The 19957-nt window shown below is 44.5% G+C and overlaps 1 pseudogene; it reads right to left on the bottom strand.

The window, feature by feature from the left end:
• Window positions 1-19957, bottom strand: part of LOC115140370 (ryanodine receptor 3-like) — a 310457-nt pseudogene that overhangs the window by 123670 nt on the left and 166830 nt on the right.

Here is a 19957-nt window from a genome sequence, read left to right on the forward strand (position 1 = left end):
TCCCTGACCTGTTTGGAGAGCTCCTTGGTCTCCTTGGTCTTCATGGTGCCGCTTGCTTGGTGATGCCCCTTGCTTAGTGGTGTTGCAGACTCCGGTGCCTTTCAGAACAGGTGTATATATACTGAGATCATGTGACAGATCAAGTAACACTTAGATTGCACACAGGTGGACTTTATTTACTAATCATGTCACTTCTGAAGGTAATTAATTGAACAGATCTTATTTAGGGGCTTCATAGCAAAGGGGGTGAATACATATGCACGCACCACTTTTCATTTTTTAAATTGTTTTAGAATTTTTTGAATCAAGTAATTTTTTTAATTTCACTTCACCAATTTGTACTATTTTGTGTACGTCCATTACATCAAATCCAAATAAAAGTCCAATTAAATTAAAGGTTGTAATGCAACAAAATAGGAAAAACGTCAAAGGGGATGAATACTTTTACAAGGAACTTGAATCTCTCGACCTGCTCCACTACAGCCCCGTTAATGTTAATGGGGGCCTGTTCGGCCCGCCTTGTCCTGTAGTCCACATTCAGCTCCTTTGTCTTGCTCACATTGAGGGAGAGGTTGTTGTCCTGGCATCACACTACCAAGTCTCTGACCTCCTCCCTATAGGCTGTCTCATCGTTGTCGGTGATCAGGCCTACCACTGTTGTGACGTCATGATGGTGTTTGTGTTTGGCCACGTAGTCGTGTGTGAACAGGGAGTACAGGAGGGGACTAATTCAGTTTGTCTGTGATGTGTATGCCGAGGAACTTAAAACTTGCTACCCTCTCCACTACTGTTCCATCGATGTGGATAGGGGGGTGTTCCCTCTGCTGTTTCCTGAAGTCCACAATCATCTCCTTAGTTTTGTTGACGTTGAGTGTGAGGTTATTTTCCTGACACCACACTCCGAGGGCCCTCACCTCCTCCCTGTAGGCCGTCTCGTCGTTGTTGGTAATCAAGCCTACCACTGTTGTGTCGTCCGCAAACTTGATGATTGAGTTGGAGGCGTGCGTGGCCACGCAGTCGTGGGTGAACAGGGAGTACAGGAGAGGGCTCAAAACGCACCCTTGTGGGGCACCAGTGTTGAGGATCAGCGGGGTGGAGATGTTGTTGCCTACCCTCACCACCTGGGGGCGGCCCGTCAGGAAGTCGAGTACCCAGTTGCACAGGGCGAGGTTGAGACCCAGGGTCTCGAGCTTGATGACGAGCTTGGAGGGTACTATGGTGTTGAATGCCGAGCTGTAGTCGATGAACAGCATTCTCACATAGGTATTCCTCTTGTCCAGATGGGTTAGGGCAGTGTGCAGTGTGGTTGAGATTGCATCGTCTGTGGACCTATTTGGGCGGTAAGCAAATTGGAGTGGGTCTAGGGTGTCAGGTAGGGTGGAGGTGATATGGTCCTTGACTAGTCTCTCAAAGCACTTCATGATGACGGAAGTGAGTGCTACGGGGCGGTAGTCGTTTAGCTCAGTTACCTTAGCTTTCTTGGGAACAGGAACAATGGTGGCCCTCTTGAAGCATGTGGGAACAGCAGACTGGTATAGGGATTGATTGAATATGTCCGTAAACACACCGGCCAGCTGGTCTGCGCATGCTCTGAGGGCGCGGCTGGGGATGCCGTCTGGGCCTGCAGCCTTGCGAGGGTTAACATGTTTAAATGTCTTACTCACCTCGGCTGCAGTGAAGGAGAGTCCGCATGTTTTCGTTGCAGGCCGTGTCAGTGGCACTGTATTGTCCTCAAAGCAGGCAAAAAAGTTATTTAGTCTGCCTGGGAGCAAGACATCCTGGTCCGTGACTGGGCTGGATTTGTTCTTGTAGTCCGTGATTGACTGTAGACCCTGCCACATGCCTCTTGTGTCTGAGCCATTGAATTGAGATTCTACTTTGTCTCTGCACTGACGCTTAGCTTGTTTGATAGCCTTGCGGAGGGAATAGCTGCACTGTTTGTATTCGGTCATGTTACCAGTCACCTTGCCCTGATTAAAAGCAGTGGTTCGCGCTTTCAGTTTCACGCGAATGCTGCCATCAATCCACGGTTTCTGGTTAGGGAATGTTTTAATCGTTGCTATGGGAACGACATCTTCAACGCATCCTCTCCAGCGCCATTCTTCTAGTGTGTGGACATTAGTGTGTGGGTGTTAGTGTGTGGGTGTGCGGGTGTCAGTGTGTGGGTGTTAGTGTGTGGGTGGGTGTTAGTGTGTGGGGGTTGGTGTGGGGGTGTTAGTGCGTGGGTGTTAGTGCGTGGGTGTTTGTGTGTGGGTGTTAGTGTGTGGGTGTTAGTGTGTGAGTGTTCATGTGTGAGTGCCAGTGTGCGAGTGTTCGTGTGTGGGTGTTAGTGTGCGGGTGCTAGTGTGGGGGTGTTAATGTGGGGGTGTTAGTGTGTGGACGTGTGGGTGTTAGTGTGTGGGTGTGTGGATGTGTGGATGTGTGGGTGTTAGTGTGTGGGCATGTGGGTGTTAGTGTGTGGGTGTTAGTGCGTGGGTGTTAGTGCGTGGGTGTTTGTGTGTGGGTGTTCGTGTGTGGGTGTTAGTGTGCAGGTGCTAGTGTGGGGGTGTTAGTGTGGGGGTGTGTGGGTGTTAGTGTGTGGACGTGTGGGTGTTAGTGTGTCGGTGTGTGGGTGTTAGTGTGCGATTGTAAGCGTGTGGGTGTTAGTGTGTGGGTGTTAGTGTGTGGGTGTTAGTGCGTGGGTATGTGGGTGTTAGTGTGTGGGCATGTGGGTGTTAGTGTGTGGGCGTGTGGGTGTTAGTGTGTGGACATTAGTGTGTGGGTGTTAGTGTGTGGGCGTGTGGGTGTTAGTGTGTGGGTGTGTGGGTGTTAGTGTGTAGGTGTTAGTGTGTGGGTGTTAGTGTGTAGGTGTTAGTGTGTAGGTGTTAGTGTGTGGGTGTTAGTGTGTAGGTGTTAGTGTGTAGGTGTTAGTGTGTGGGTGTTAGTGTGTGGGTGTTAGTGTGTGGGTGTTAGTGTGTGGGTGTTAGTGTGTAGGTGTTAGTGTGTAGGTGTTAGTGTGTAGGTGTTAGTGTGTGGATGTTAGTGTGTGGGTGTTAGTGTGTGGGTGTTAATGTGTAGGTGTTAGTGTGTGGGTGTTAGTGTGTGGGTGTTAGTGTGTAGGTGTTAGTGTGTAGGTGTTAGTGTGTAGGTGTTAGTGTGTAGGTGTTAGTGTGTGGATGTTAGTGTGTGGGTGTTAGTGTGTGGATGTTAGTGTGTGGGTGTTAGTGTGTGGGTGTTAATGTGTAGGTGTTAGTGTGTGGGTGTTAGTGTGTGGGTGTTAGTGTGTGGGTGTTAGTGTGTGGGTGTTAATGTGTAGGTGTTAGTGTGTGGGTGTTAGTGTGTGGGTGTTAGTGTGTGGGTGTTAGTGTGTAGGTGTTAGTGTGTGGATGTTAGTGTGTGGGTGTGGGTGTTAGTGTGTGGGTGTTAGTGTGTGGGTGTTAGTGTGTGGGTGTTAGTAAGAGTGTCAGTGTAGGCGGATATACAGGTACACGTAAACAGGGATGAAAAGTGACTGGCAGCAGGAATATATAAATACTAATGGTAGTATATACATGTAAACAAGAGTACGACTAGTAGCAGGATAAATAGATAGATACATTATGGCAATCAATTGATTATGTTAATCAATAACTAATTAACAGCAACGTAATGGTTGGAAGTGTGTGGCGTCAGTAATTAGTGTGTGGGGGAGGGAGTGCAGTAGTTGTTAGTAATTTAACAGTCTGATGGCCAGGTGAACAGTCAGAAAGTTCACTGTGATATGTTATTATATTCTTGGGTCAAGTCAATAAATATACACACATACACGCAAGCTTTCAAACACTCCCCTTTTCTCTCCTCCTCTCCTCTTCTTTTGTCTCGATCCTCCTCTCGTCCTCTCCTCCCCCTCCTCTCGTCTTGTCTCTCTCCCCCTCTCCTCCCCCTCCTCTCGTCGTCTCTCTCCCCCTCTCCTCCCCTCCTCTACTCTTCTTTTGTCTCTCTCTCTCCTACCCCTCCCCTCATCTAGTTTTGTCTCTCCCCCTCTCCTCCTCTTATTTTATCTCTCTCCCCCTCCTCTCCTTTTGTCTCTCTCCCTCTCTCCTCTCCTCTACCTAATGTAGACGTCCTACCTAAACCCCCTGAATTCCCCTCCATCCTCATCTAAAACGTGATGTTTTCTCATTAAGTCGATGAAGCTGGACTAGATAAGAATGTTAAGTACGTTGTCATTAGAACTCTCCCTCAACAGATATTGGACTTTTCTTTCTTTTTTTTCCAATAGATTGCCTCGATAATAAGTATGTAACTTCTGCTTGTCCTTCAAAACTTATGGAGGGAGTGCCTGGGGGAAAACTGAACAGTCTGTTCCTGGTACACCAACAGCTGTAGCTATGTACTGTACATGACATTATTGTAGGTCGCTGGTGGGAAGCGACAAGGAACAAGGTTAGTCTTGACTTTGGATTGAGAAGGAAGTATACTGATCAGGGTAAAAAAAGCAAAGCACACAACTTCAGAAACCAACCCCAGGAACTTAACAAGAGTAAGCTCAAAACTATAAAAACAAAACAAACGTAAAACACCTCTAAACAAACAACTACCTACAAACAAAGCAATAAACTATTCACAATATTTTCTAAAATAAATATACAATTACCGCTTTATTTTTTCCAGTTTGTACATTTAGTGAACTCTGATTTTGAGGTCGAACAGACACCATCTCCAGTGGCATGGTTTGAGCTGTAACAGCAGTCTAATTGGTGTGAATAAAAGCTGGTTGGCAGACAGAACCCTACCCTGGGAGCCGAGTCACAGAGTACACACACACACACACACACACACACACACACACACACACACACACACACACACACACACACACACACACACACACACACACACACACACACACACACACACACACACACACACATCCTCAGTTTCTCACACACTGGCAGAGTTGGCATTCTGTCCCAGGCGTTCGGTTTTAAATGGAGGAAACTTCCTGGACTGGTGCTGTGGAGTTGTGAGAGGAGGTTGTTGGTGAGCTACTGAGAACAGACTGGATGTTATTCTAGTGTTTTGTAGTGTTGTTGGGGAACAAAACAGAGTAATAATATCTGCTTTCATTAGTGAAGTATGAGGTTAACGTGAGATTCTGATTATGACCTGTAGGGATGTCAAAATGAAGAAGACAAACTTTAACTCTTCAATATTGTAGAACTGAAGTGCACCAGGCATTAACATTTCACACAGTCCAACCGTAATATCGGCGTATCCGATCAGATAAGTGATGAGTGATGAGTGTGTTTCCAGTCACTTACAGCTGACTGAATACGTATGGCATGTTGTTATGTTAATGTGTTGTCTTGGTTCACACAGAGACAGTATCTTACTGGGAGCGGCCTGTTCCTCCTCCGTAGGTTCCTCCTCTAGTTTCTTGGGCGGTCCCTTGATCTTATAGAGCATGGCCAGCAGGCGACCCTTTATAGACGTGTCTTCCTCCTCCTCCTCCTCCTCCACTGGGATGCCTGCAGGGACAGAGACAGAAAACAAATATGAAGGGCAGGACTGGGAGGATGATTTTAAACTCAGATGTCTCCATCACATTTTGACATAGAGGTTCATGTAGACCAGGGCTGCCCAAAACTCTTCCTGGAGATCTACTGTCCTGTAGGTTATCAGTCCAACCCTCTTCCTGGAGATCTACTATCCTGTAGGTTATCAGTCCAACCCTCTTCCTGGAGATCTACTGTCCTGTAGGTTATCAGTCCAACCCTCTTCCTGGAGATCTACTGTCCTGTAGGTTATCAGTCCAACACTCTTCCTGGAGATCTACTGTCCTGTAGGTTATCAGTCCATCCCTCTTCCTGGAGATCTACTGTCCTGTAGGTTATCAGTCCACCCCACAGGACGGTAAGATCTCCAGGAAGAGGGTTGGGGAGCACTGATGTAGACCTAGAGTTTATTACTACAGTTAGCATATACAATCACTATTGAACCTGTCAACCTATTGATTGATACTGATGCCAGTCAATAGTCATCATGTCATATAGGAGTCATTGTAACTTTTGAATGAATAACTGAAATTACGTATTGATTTGATGTCAATGTGAGATCTGTGAGTTACAGTATGTGCCTGCATCTCAAGTTAGGATTTGTCTTTTAACTGTGTGTGTGTGTGTGTGTGTGTGTGTGTGTGTGTGTGTGTGTGTGTGTGTGTGTGTGTGTGTGTGTGTGTGTGTGTGTGTGTGTGTGTGTGTGTGTGTGTGTGTAAGTAGGTGTGTGCGTGCGTGCCTGCGTGCATGTGCTTCTGCATATGCGTGTGCTCCCATGTATGTGTGTGGTGTGCGTGTGAACATTGTACCGCAGTGCAGTCTCAGCTCATCATGAAATTTGTAGAGGTCCTCCTGAATCTCTTCAGGACAGGGACAGTCCTCCCCAGCAGCAAAGTTTAACAGGATGTTGATCTATATGGACAGATGGTGGGAGGGAGGGGGACAGAGTCGGAGATTGCGAGAGAGAGAGAGAGAGAGAGAGACTCAGACAGAGAAACCGAGAGGCCATCCACACAGAGAGAGACTCAGACAGAGAAACTGAGAGGCAATCCCTACACCACAGCATCATTACAGTGAGTCAGACAGGCCAGGAGATTCTCCCTAGATCTCTATGACATCACATCTGTTTCATCCAGGAGATAGGTCAAACCATCCAGACCACCAGCGTGGGAACATCATTTATAGAGGATGCTATGAGGAGATAGGAGACATTCTACACCTGCTATACACCTGTCATAGAACATATATTAACACATATTTACCTGATATTTGTTGGATATTTGATGATTATATACTTAACTAAACAGTAAGACATTTATGTTCTATTAAATGTCTGTGTAAACCAAGAGGAGCCTAAAAACCTACAGCTGGCATTCCAATGATCAGATGTGGTGGGTGTCACCGAGATAGAGAGAGCCTGGAGGAACATAACAATGACCAGATGTGGTGGGTGTCACCGAGATAGAGAGAGCCTGGAGGAACATAACAATGACCAGATGTGGTGGGTGTCACCGAGATAGAGAGAGCCGGGAGGAACATAACAATGACCAGATGTGGTGGGTCTCACCGAGATAGAGAGAGCCGGGAGGAACATAACAATGACCAGATGTGGTGGGTGTCTCACCGAGATAGAGAGAGCCTGGAGGAACATAACAATGACCAGATGTGGTGGGTCTCACCGAGATAGAGAGAGCCGGGAGGAACATAACAATGACCAGATGTGGTGGGTGTCTCACCGAGATAGAGAGAGCCTGGAGGAACATAACAATGACCAGATGTGGTGGGTGTCACCGAGATAGAGAGAGCCGGGAGGAACATAACAATGACCAGATGTGGTGGGTGTCACCGAGATAGAGAGAGCCTGGAGGAACATAACAATGACCAGATGTGGTGGGTGTCACCGAGATAGAGAGAGCCTGGAGGAACATAACAATGACCAGATGTGGTGGGTCTCACCGAGATAGAGAGAGCCTGGAGGAACATAACAATGACCAGATGTGGTGGGTGTCACCGAGATAGAGAGAGCCTGGAGGAACATAACAATGACCAGATGTGGTGGGTGTCACCTAGATAGAGAGAGCCTGGAGGAACATAACAATGACCAGATGTGGTGGGTGTCACCTAGATAGAGAGAGCCTGGAGGAACATAACAATGACCAGATGTGGTGGGTCTCACCGAGATAGAGAGAGCCTGGAGGAACATAACAATGACCAGATGTGGTGGGTTTCACCTAGATAGAGAGAGCCTGGAGGAACATAACAATGACCAGATGTGGTGGGTGTCACCGAGATAGAGAGAGCCTGGAGGAACATAACAATGACCAGATGTGGTGGGTGTCACCGAGATAGAGAGAGCCTGGACCCACTAAGATACGCCATCTAATAAGATATACCTGCTAATAAGACACACCAGCTAATATGACACACCTGCTAATAAGACACACCAGCTAATAACACCTCTAGTGGTGTGGGGGCTGTGCTTTGGCAAAGTGGGTGGGGTTATATCCTTCCTGTTTGGCCCTGTCCGGGGGTGTCCTCGGATGGGGCCACAGTGTCTCCTGACCCCTCCCGTCTCAGCCTCCAGTATTTATGCTGCAGTAGTTTATGTCGGGGGGCTAGGGTCAGTTTGTTATATCTGGAGTACTCCTGTCCTGTTCGGTGTCCTGTGTGAATCTAAGTGTGCGTTCTCTAATTCTCTCCTTCTCTCTTTCTTTCTCTCTTTCTCTCTCTCTTGGCCATGTTCTGTTATAATCTCCACCCGGCACAGCCAGAAGAGGACTGGCCATCCCACATAGCCTGGTTCCTCTCTAGGTTTCTTCCTAGGTTTTGGCCTTTCTAGGGAGTTTTTCCTAGCCACCGTGCTTCTACACCTGCATTGCTTGCTGTTTGGGGTTTTAGGCTGGGTTTCTGTACAGCACTTTGAGATATCAGCTGATGTACGAAGGGCTATATAAATAAATTGGATTTGATTTGATTTAAGGCACACCTGCTAATAAGACACACCTGCTAAGACACACCTGCTAATAAGACACACCTGCTAATAAGACACACCTGCTAAGACACATCTACTAAGACACACCTGCTAATAAGACACACCTGCTAAGACACACCTGCTAAAGCAACCCTCAGATGCATTTACAAGTTATATTACTGCTTTAAACTGTTGGCTGCATTCGCAAGTTAGTCAAAACCACGGACACAGGGTTAGATATTTCTGCATTCGCAAGTTAGTCAAAACCACGGACACAGGGTTAGATATTTCTGCATTCGCAAGTTAGTCAAAACCACGGACACAGGGTTAGATATTTCTGCATTCGCAAGTTAGTCAAAACCACGGACACAGGGTTAGATATTTCTGCATTCGCAAGTTAGTCAAAACCACGGACACAGGGTTAGATATTTCTGCATTCGCAAGTTAGTCAAAACCACGGACACAGGGTTAGATATTTCTGCATTCGCAAGTTAGTCAAAACCACGGACACAGGGTTAGATATTTCTGCATTCGCAAGTTAGTCAAAACCACGGACACAGGGTTAGATATTTCTGCATTCTCAAGTTAGTCAAAACCACGGACACAGGGTTAGATATTTCTGCATTCCCGACAGATCATTTACAGTTCGACTCAACACCCAAGCTGAAGGAACCTCATATCAGTATAGCCACCACCAGGGACCTCTGTAAGAGGCTGGCTTGTTTGAGACAGATTAGTCTAACATCTGTTGTTGTGAAAATGAGAAAACCCTGTGGGGGATATTTTGGTCAGGCAGGGAATCTGAGTACCAGAGGCATCTGTCGGTCTTGATTTAAGGCTTTAGAAGGGTCAAACGGGGCCCTGACTTTTGGTATTTTGGGGGGTTCTTGCTGTGCTTGAATTTTGAAACGTTCATTTCAGAAAAGTTTTAAAAGTTTTTACTTTCTATGACCTTACAGCATTTTATGACAGTTTTTTTCTGATTCTGATACTAGATACAAAGTATCATAATCAACTAAACAAAACAGAACAACTGCTTCTACTTTAACAACATGGTTGAATGTCGGGAGTTTTTTTTTGTGGTACAAAACGTCAAGAAAGACGAGAACAGTACCTGTTCCTGAGGAGGGGATCTGAACTCCTTGGTCTTCTTGGCGGTGATGGCAGCAGACATGTTGAGGGCCAACATCAACTCGTTGTACCTGAACTTCTGGTTGTACTGCAGCTTGGACACGAAGCTGTCCGAGAAGGACACGATGGCCTCGATACGCTGCTTCAACTCACAGTCACAGAAGTAGTGCAGCAGCTCACACATCTAGTCGATAAGGAAGAGACAAGAGAGAGTTAGATCATGTTAGATCATGGACAGTACCGTGTAGTACAGTACACGACAGGCTTAGGGTCAATTCTGAATTGAGTTGTGAATTGCTTTTTAATATAAGTTAGTATTATCTAGTAGACAGGAGAGAGATACAGTTGGTGTTCAAACATCTAGTAGAGAGGGGTATGTCAGTCAGTATTCCCTATACAGTACAGTACTATAGTTATTTACACATCTACACTACTTTTGTTACATGTGATGTACCAATTATAGCTTAATCTGATCACCAAAATGTTATTCAGTACAGTTGATGTTTTTGCTGATAATAGTTTTGCTGGTAAATTCAACTTGATTTAGTAGCACACATCCCTGCAACCTCGCTAGGCGGGGGGCCCACAATTATTCATATTTTTTTGTTGTTTTGGGGTGGGGGGGTTCCAACCGGAGGGCGGCCCCCCCCAGATAGTATAAGTCATGATTTTTATTTTTTAAATTTTACAATTAGAGGAAATTAGCTATAACACTGCAACATGTTTCTCTCAGCCTCATGGCAAAATGTGTAGAATAGCAGGAAATTAGCTATAAAACCTGTTTCCCTCAGCCCCATGGTCAAACAAATAATTATATAATAACCCTAAATGCTTTTAGTTGGCGGGGGGCGTGTTCACACCTTGTTGTGGGGTCACGAAACTGGTCAACGCTACTGCAGCCACTTTACTATTGGCATCAATGTCCTAACAATCCATTTAGCTGGGACTTAACACCTGGGACTTAACATCTGGGACTGAACACCTGGGACTTAACACCTGGCACTGAACGACTTGGACCGAACGCCTGGGACAGAACGCCTGGGACCGAACGCCTGGGACCGAACGCCTGGGACCGAACACCTGGGACCGAACACCTGGGACTGAACACCTGGGACTTAACACCTGGGACTGAAAGACTGGGACTGAACGCCTGGGACCGAACGCCTGGGACCGAACGCCTGGGACCGAACGCCTGGGACCGAACGCCTGGGACCGAACGCCTGGGACTTAACGCCTGGGACCGAACGCCTGGGACCGAACGCCTGGGACTTAACGCCTGGGACCGAACGACTGGGACCGAACGACTGGGACTTAACGCCTGGGACCGAACGCCTGGGACCGAACGCCTGGGACAGAACGCCTGGGACCGAACGCCTGGGACCGAACGACTGGGACTGAACACCTGGGACCGAACGCCTGGGACAGAATGCCAACTCTGCCAGTGTGTGAGAAACTGAGGATGTGTGTGTGTGTGTGTGTGTGTGTGTGTTTGTGTGTGTGCGCGCGAACGCTCACTCTCTCCTACCTGTCGTTTGACAGACTCAGGCAGTGTCTTCTCCAGCAGTCCCTTCACGGTCGGTTTGACCTCCTTGGTCTCCTCCTCACCAGCCTCCACAGCCTTCTCCTCGTTGCTGCTCACCTCCTCCTTCTCTCCTCCTCCTGCTGATGCTGCCACCTCCTCCTCCTCCGGCTCCCCGAACACATTAGGGTCAATGAGGAGCAGGATCATCCTCACCTAGTACACGAAAAAACATCCCACATGATTAAAATATACATCCCATACATGTAACTGCCAGAATAAAGGAAACACTTGTGAATGAGGGATACAAAGTATATTGAAAGCAGGTGCTTCCACACACGAGTGGTTCCTGAGTTAATTAAGCAATTAACATCCCATCATGCTTAGGGTCATGTATAAAAATGCTGGGCAGGCCATTATTTTGTCTACCATGGCTATGCCCCCATAGAATGACAATGCCCCCCATCCAGAGGGCAAGAGCGGACACTGAATGGTTTTATGAGCATGAAAACGTTGTAAACCATATGTCATGGCCGTCTCAGTCACCAGATCTCAACCCAACTGAACACTTCTAAGAGGTTCTGGAGCGGAAACAGAGACACCGCTTTCCATCACCATCAACAAAACACCAAATTATCTAATTTTGTTTGTGGAAGAATGGTGCCACATCCCTCCAATAGAGTTCTAGACTTTTGTAGAAGATATACCAAGGTGCATTAAATCTGTTTTGGCTCGTGGTGCCCCAATGCACTATTAACATACTTTATATTTGTGTTTCCTTTATTTTGGCAGTTACCTGTATATGCAATTTAACAGACACTATATTTATCCATCTGTATATACCATTTAACAGACACTATATTTATCCATCTGTATATACCATTTAACAGACACTATATTTATCCATCTGTATATACACCATTTAACATAAACTATATTTATACATCTGTATATACCATTTAACATACACTATATTTATCCATCTGTATATACCATTTAACAGACACTATATTTATCCATCTGTATATACCATTTAACAGACACTATATTTATCCATCTGTATATACCATTTAACAGACACTATATTTATCCATCTGTATATACCATTTAACAGACACTATATTTATCCATCTGTATATATACCATTTAACAGACAATATATTTATCCATCTGTATATATACCATTTAACAGACACTATATTTATCCATCTGTATATATACCATTTAACATACACTATATTTATCCATCTGTATATACCATTTAACAGACACTATATTTGTCCATCTGTATATATACCATTTAACAGACACTATATTTATCCATCTGTATATATACCATTTAACAGACACTATATTTATCCATCTGTATATACCATTTAACAGACACTATATTTATCCATCTGTATATACCATTTAACAGACACTATATTTATCCATCTGTATATACCATTTAACAGACACTATATTTATCCATCTGTATATATACCATTTAACAGACACTATATTTAACCATTTGTATATACACCATTCAACATATGCTATATTTATAAATCTGTATATACCATTTAACAGACACTATATTTATCCATCTGTATATACACCATTCAACATATACTATATTTATACATCTGTATACACCATTTAACAGACACTATATTTATCCAACAGGCATTACATCCATGTTTTGTACACGTCACTCTGGGTTGTATTCATTAGTGCACACTGAACAGAACTGTTCCAATCCGTTTGCTTCCGTTTCGGTCATAGTGAATACGACCCTGGTGTTGCTATAGCGCCACACTCACACACCATACCAACTGATCTAAACCTCACCTCCTCTCTGGAGAGTACCCCCATGATCAGCAAGGTCCCGATCAGCTTGAGGATGGGGACAAACTGGTACTCCACACTGCCCCCTACTGGGTCTCTGATGTGACTGCCTCCTCCCTGCACCGCCTCAGTCAGCATACTGATGGCCTTCTCCTTCAGGATGCCCAGGGGGATCTGGGGACTGGAGGAATCATTATAATAACGTATTTTATTGATAGCTAATTTGTCGTAACCGAAGCATTAGAAGTATAACACTATAAAAATGTAAGTCAAAGTAGTAAAAAACAAAACCTGTAACAGAAATAGGGTTCGGAATCTTTCAAATACTTTGAGCGTTTTGCTCAAGTCTGTCTAGAGCGTCAGATGGGCGGGGTTTACAGTTTTGCCACTATTCTATTGGTCCAGTAAGCCAGGCAAGCTCAATCAAGCCGAAGATTAAGTATTTGAAATGATTTCAAATAGTATGTGAGCCGAAGTCTGTGATTAACCTCTGACCTGTGGAGGTGCTGCTGTTTCTTGGTGGTGATGAAGGAGAGAGGGGAGAAGTTGAGGCGTGGTTTCAGCGAGGTGCTGAGGCCTACACCGGGTAGAGAGTGTCTCTTGGACTCGTCAGGGAACAGCTTGATGGAGCGCGTCTCATCAGTCACAGGGATAATAAACTCGTTGTTCATCATCAGACGAGCCTCTTTCGCTGTCTCCAGGTGGATGCTGATGGTAGGTACATAGATCAATCAATAAATCAATATATCAACCAACCAATCAATCAATTAAGCAGTCAGTCATTTAACCAATCAATTATCAGCATAATAACAGATTTCTATAAAAGAGTGGGTTAACATTCTGTTCATTATAAAGACCCATCATCATTTTAAAAAAAAAAATGTTTACCTTTATTTTACTAGGCAAGTCAGTTAAGAACAAATTCTTATTTTCAATGATGGCCTAGGAACAGTGGGTTAACTGCCTGTTCAGGGGCAGAACGACAGATTTTGTACCTTGCAACCTTCCGGTTACTAGTCCAACGCTCTAACCACTAGGCTACCCTACCAACCAATGAACTCCACACCCACCTCATAAGAACATTATAGAATCCCTCTCTCAGCATGCCGGACAGGTATTGGTTGTCAATGGTGTAGAGCAGCTGTGATTGGTCGAGGTGGGAGCAGAGGGCGTGTGCCACACGGGTGTTGCCCAATGCGCAGAGGGCACAGTAGAGCATCAGGGTGTGGTAGTGGAACTTCCTCAGACCCTCATTCTCCGATAGCTCCAGGATGTCCAGACACCTGAGGGGACCGGAAGGGATGGAGAGGGGAGGGGGTTGAGGGAGAGACAGAGAGAGAGAGAGACAGAGAGAGAGAGAAGATAGCAAAGAGAGAGAGAGAGAGAAAGTGAGAGAGTCGAGACAGAGAGAAGATAGCAAAGAGAGAGAGAGAGAGAGAGACAGTGAGAGAGAAAGAGAGAGACAGAGAGAGAGAGAAGATAGCAAAGAGAGAGAGAAAAAGTGAGAGAGCGAGACAGAGAGTAATACATGGATTTAGGAGATAAAGTGGAAACTCCACCTAGCCCACCAGAGGGATAAATGAACAAGATATTGCTACATTCATCAAGTGTCTAGGAGTAGAGGTTGGGTGTTGATCTCCGAAAGAAATAAACCACCTGTTTTCCTCAGGTATATGAACAGCCATCATCTGCAGTGGCTCCAGACACTGCACCACCCAGCCGTGTCTCTCTGAGACCCTGGCGGTCTCCACGGTGAGGAAAGTGTTTGGCATACGGCTCCACAGCACCGCTACGATGGTCTGAATGTCCAGACGTGGAGGACACTGGGGCACAGGGTTACGCTGTTCACTCTTAAAGATGGCTGACGACAGGGGCATGGCGTCCTGGGGACAGAGAGAGAGAGCGAGAGAGAGAGAGAGAGAGAGAGAGAGAGAGAGAGAGAGAGAGAGAGAGAGAGACAGAGACAGAGACAGAAACAGAGAGAGAGAGAGAGAGAGAGAGAGAGAGAGAGCATCATTACAATACTGTATATATAGACATAATATGACATTTGAAATGTCTCAATTCCTTTGGAAGTAGCAGACTGGCTACAGTAGCAGACTGGCTATAGTAGTAGACTGACTATAGTCTGACTATAGTAGTAGACTGGCTACAGTAGCAGACTGGCTAAAGTTGCAGACTGGCTATAGTAGTAGACTGGCTATATTTGTAGACTGGCTACAACAGCAGACTGGCTATAACAGCAGACTGGATATAGTAGTAGACTGGCTATATTTGTAGACTGGCTATAGTAGTTGACTGGCTATAACAGCAGACTGGCTATATTAGTAGACTGGCTATAGTTACAGACTGGCTATAGTAGCAAACGGGCTATAGTAGTAGACTTGCTATAGTACCAGACTGGCTATAGTAGTAGACTTGCTATAGTACCAGACTGGCTATAGTAGTAGACTTGCTATAGTACCAGACTGGCTATAGTAGGAGACTGGATATAGTAGTACAGTAGACTGGCTATAGTAGTAGACTGGCTATAGTAGCAGACTGGCTATAGTAGTAGACTGGTTATAGTAGCAAACTGGATATAGTAGTAGACTGGCTATAGTAGTAGACTGGCTATAGTAGCAGACTGGCTATAGTAGCAGACTGGCTATAGTAGTAGACTGGTTATAGTAGCAAACTGGATATAGTAGCAGACTGGCTATAGTAGTAGACTGGCTATAGTAGTAGACTGGCTATAGTAGTACACTGGTTATAGTAACAGACTGGCTATAGTATTAGACTGGATATAGTAGTAGACTGGTTATAGTAGTAGACTGGATATAGTAGTAGACTGGTTATAGTAGTAGACTGGATATAGTAGTAGACTGGCTATAGTTGCAGACTGGCTATAGTTGCAGACTGGCTATATTTGCAGACTGGTTATAGTAGCAGACTGGCTATAGTAGTAGACTGGTTATAGTAGCAGACTGGTTATAGTTGCAGACTGGTTATAGTTGCAGACTGGCAATAGTAGTAGACTGGTTATAGTAGTAGACTGGTTATAGTAGTAGACTGGTTATAGTAGCAGACTGGTTATAGTAGTAGATTGGATATAGTAGCAGACTGGTTATACTAGTAGACTGGAAATAGAGGTAGACTGGTTATAGTAGTAGACTGGCTATAGTTGCAGACTGGCTGTAGTTGCAGACTGGCTATATTTGCAGACTGGCTATAGATGCAGACTGGCTATAGTAGTAGACTCGTTATAGTAGTAGACTTGCTATAGTAGTAGACTTGCTATAGTAGTAGACTTGCTATAGTTGCAGACTGGCTATAGTAGCAGACTGGCTATAGAGGTAGACTGGTTAGAGTAGTAGACTGCCTATAGTAGTAGACTGGTTATAGTAGCAGACTTGCTATCGTAGCGGACTGGCTAAAGTTGCAGACTGGCTATAGTAGCAGACAGGTTACAGTAGTAGACAGGTTACAGTAGCAGACAGGTTACAGTAGTAGACTGGATATAGTAGCAAACTGGATATAGTAGCAGACAGGTTACAGTAGCAGACAGGTTACAGTAGCAGACAGGTTACAGTAGTAGACTGGATATAGTAGCAGACAGGTTACAGTAGCATACAGGTTACAGTAGTAGACTGGATATAGTAGCAGACAGGTTACAGTAGCAGACAGGTTACAGTAGCAGACAGGTTACAGTAGTAGACTGGATATAGTAGCAGACAGGTTACAGTAGCAGACAGGTTACAGTAGTAGACTGGATATAGTAGCAGACAGGTTACAGTAGCAGACAGGTTACAGTAGTAGACTGGATATAGTAGCAAACTGGATATAGTAGCAAACTGGATATAGTAGCAAACTGGATATAGTAGCAGACTGGATATAGTAGTAGACTGGGGGACACCAACCTTGATCTTGACAAACTCAAACTGGAAGAGGTTGGTGCTGGTGGGACGCACAAACACAGCAGGGAACAGCTTGGTGTTGGACTCCACCTAAACACAAGAATATACACACAATCATTACCTCAAGAACAACATCAACAGCCTATAGACACACAACAATAAATCTCACATCATTACAATATATCAACCAGCTAGACATACAGGACATAAGGACAACAAGTCAACCACCTGCTTAGGGTCAATCACACATCAGCAACTCTAAAAGGTATGGTTACTAAATTGAGTTGCACTAGATACACTTGATATGACTTCAGGACCATGCTAACCATCTGTTCACCATCCAGAACACATACTCAACAACACTTCAGGGGATTGATGCTAGTGTTATTTTCACCTTTGAGTTCTAGAACCCTCTAAATTGTCAAGGTGGAACACACAGCATTCTAAGTATGATTTCATCTATATGGTAAACATGTGTCTGGGTCTGTCCCAATTGGACCCCTATTCCCTATATAGTGCACTTCTTTCGACCAGGGCCCACGGGGCTCATTTGGGACACACTTTTGTATTTTAAGAGATGTTTCTTGATACCCTGCAGATAATTACACAGCCGTCACAACTCATCTTCCTCTGGTGGTCTGTGTTGGGGGAAGGACAGACACAGTTCTCACTCTCAGTAAATACATCTGTTGGGGGGGGGGGGGGGTTCGAGTAAAAGATCATTGACGTTTGGGCCATCTTGGTTTGCATTCAGACAGCCGGCTGATTAGTTTGGTTTTTTAAACTGCCCCTCTGATGCCTATCTGACCATCACACAGTGTATCAATGCCAGCCATCAGCAGAGACACTCTGTGTCCCAAATGCCACCCTATTCCCAATACCAGAGCCTGGTCAAAAGTAGTGCACTATATAGGGAATAAGGGGCCATTAGGGACACAGATAGAGACTTGGACAGGGGGCCAGGCCATGAATCAGACAGTGTATCAATGCCAGGCAGCCATCAGACAACAGACAGAAAAAAATAAAAAAAATAAAAAGAGATATATATATATATATATATATATATATATATATATGTATATATATATACAGTATATATGGAGAGATATATAGTTAGAGAGAGATAGAAAGAAAGAGGCAAAAAATAAGAAAATCTAATATTTAATATTTGGGAAAAACCCCTTTGTGCCAAATTAGCTGCAGAATATGTTGTCTCCAAACTTTTGGCCACGACTGTATTGTCCTGTCAATAGTTATTACTCATTGAATACTATCATTTTATTATCTATCTGCGTCATCATTGATTTGATGTGTCTATATGTTTGCGTAAACTATGTGAAATGGCTGGCGAGTTAGTGGCGCTAGTGGCATTTCAATTGGTGACGTCACCCTCTCTCAGACCTTGAAGTAGTTGTTTCCATTTCTCTGCATGTGTCACGGCTTTTGTGGTGCAATAATAACAATGCTTCTAAGGGTGACTGTTGTCGATGTGTTCAGAGGGTGGTTCAAGCCTCGGTTAGGGCAAGAAGAGGAACAGAAGAACACTGTTACATTTGCTCTGGCAACACCTTCAATGCCAATAAATCCACTTGAATAGAGAGAGAGAGAGAGAGAGAGAGAGAGAGAGAGAGAGAGAGAGAGAAAGGAAAGATAGTCTGGTGGCTGGACCTGTGATGTAGTGAGTGAAGATTAAAGCTTCTCATCAGAGTAAAAGCCTACTTTATTTCCTTAGAGAGGGACAATTATTCTATCCTTTAATAGCCAATTCACTTCACAGTCTGAGGAAGAAGAGGAGGTCCCTGGGCTGGGACTGTACTTTGTACTCCACACAATTGGGTTATCAGCTAACGTGAATCCAATGTGAGAACTAAACCGTTGAGTCCTGACTACAAGGAATTCCAGAAAAAAACCTGAGAATCGGAGTTGCATATGCCTACTGTGTAATGTGTATGGTGAATGCAGTAGGCCTACCTACTCTACTGTAATCTATATGGTGAATGCAGTAGGCCTACCTACTCTACTGTAATCTATATGGTGAATGCAGTACCATTACTTACTGTACTGTAATCTATATGGTGAATGCAGGAGGTCTACCTACTGTACTGTAATCTATATGGTGAATGCAGTAGGTCTACCTACTCTACTGTAATCTATATGGTGAATGCAGTAGGTCTACCTACTGTACTGTAATCTATATGGTGAGTGCAGTAGGTCTACCTACTCTAATGTAATCTATATGGTGAATGCAGTAGGTCTACCTACTGTACTGTAATCTATATGGTGAATGCAGTAGGTCTACCCACTGTACTGTAATATATATGGTGAATGCAGTAGGTCTACCTACTCTACTGTAATCTATATGGTGAATGCAGTAGGTCTACCTACTCTACTGTAATCTATATGGTGAATGCAGTAGGTCTACCTACTGTACTGTAATCTATATGGTGAATGCAGTAGGTTTACCTACTCTACTGTAATCTATATGGTGAATGCAGTAGGTCTAGCCTACTCTACTGTAATCTATATGGTGAATGCAGTAGGTCTACCTACTCTACTGTAATCTATATGGTGAATGCAGTAGGTCTTCCTACTGTACTGTAATCTGTATGGTGAATGCAGTAGGTCTACCTACTCTACTGTAATCTATATGGTGAATGCAGTAGGTCTACCTACTCTACTGTAATCTATATGGTGAATGCAGTAGGTCTACCTACTGTACTGTAATCTATATGGTGAATGCAGTAGGTTTACCTACTCTACTGTAATCTTTATGGTGCATGCAGTAGGTCTAGCCTACTCTACTGTAATCTATATGGTGAATGCAGTAGGTCTACCTACTCTACTGTAATCTATATGGTGAATGCAGTAGGTCTTCCTACTGTACTGTAATCTATATGGTGAATGCAGTAGGTCTTCCTACTGTACTGTAATCTATATGGTGAATGCAGTAGGTCTACCTACTACTGTAATCTATATGAGGAATGCAGTAGGTCTACCTACTCTACTGTAATCTATATGGTGAATGCAGTAGGTCTACCTACTGTACTGTAATCTATATGGTGAATACAGTAGGTCTACCTACTGTACTGTAATC

The sequence above is a fragment of the Oncorhynchus nerka genome, linkage group LG13 (assembly GCF_034236695.1).
Source record: "Oncorhynchus nerka isolate Pitt River linkage group LG13, Oner_Uvic_2.0, whole genome shotgun sequence".
NCBI classification, from domain to species: domain Eukaryota; kingdom Metazoa; phylum Chordata; class Actinopteri; order Salmoniformes; family Salmonidae; genus Oncorhynchus; species Oncorhynchus nerka.